The sequence below is a fragment of the Maylandia zebra genome, linkage group LG15 (genome assembly GCF_041146795.1).
Source record: "Maylandia zebra isolate NMK-2024a linkage group LG15, Mzebra_GT3a, whole genome shotgun sequence".
Classification (NCBI taxonomy): Eukaryota; Metazoa; Chordata; class Actinopteri; order Cichliformes; family Cichlidae; genus Maylandia; species Maylandia zebra.
Genome location: NC_135181.1, coordinates 23,687,450 through 23,688,394, shown reverse-complemented (window position 1 = coordinate 23,688,394; position 945 = coordinate 23,687,450).

Sequence of the window (945 nt, the reverse complement as noted above, 5' to 3'; positions counted from 1 at the left end):
CGGAAGTTTTTGGTTGTTGCTGAGTGAAATCGGTTGAAAACAGACCGCTGCACCAAAAACCAATTTGTGATTGCTTTGGTCACTGGAAGATTGATGGGGTTGCCTGTAGTTTGCATCAAAGATGCCAACATTTCTGCAAACACTCGCTAACTAACCACCAAGCAGTAGTGAAACTTAGTGTGATGCAAATTGGAAATGGACACTGTCTGCCTTCAAAGTAAAAGTTGTGCGTTACTGCTGAATCCTACATGTTTCAAACAGCATAAATGACCTTCTTCATTGTTTCACACATGCTTAGCGAGTAGTTCACAAGCATTTACACAAAAGTCTTCCATTAAAACTATGGGTAACCGCACCAATCTTCTAGTGACCAGTAATCACAAGGAGTTTTTCTATGAAGCACCGTATACCACTGTGGTACCATTTTGCCTTGGTATAAGCTAGCAACCACTTTCCAACTGCTTAGAGAATGCACATTTTTCACTAGTGGCCAGAGGATGCTAGAGAGTCATTTTTGGAGCAGTAGTGAGAACACAACCTGCAGCTAATAACACATTTTGATATCAATGTTTCCAAAAGAATGCATTGTGATTGTTTGCGTTCATCAGTGCATCAGTGGAAATCAAAAGTCTACGCTTATAAATTAGATCGCAGACTTTGCCAAACTGTCTGAGAGTGACTGCAGACAGTCAGAGTTGGACCATAACTGTTTGGAGGCCGGTTGCCTCTCACCAGGTGACCCGTGGAATCATCTGACTGAAAGGGGTCATCCAGAGGTTGAGGTTGCCATTGTATAGGAAGAGTTGGACCTCCTCCAGTGCAGGAGTGGGCAATAAATTTTCCAAAAGGGCTGCATGAGTACGGGGACCCAGCAAGGGCATAGTAACACCACCAATTTATCACTATTTGATCAGCATTCCCAAAAACAGTAGTGAACAAACTGAA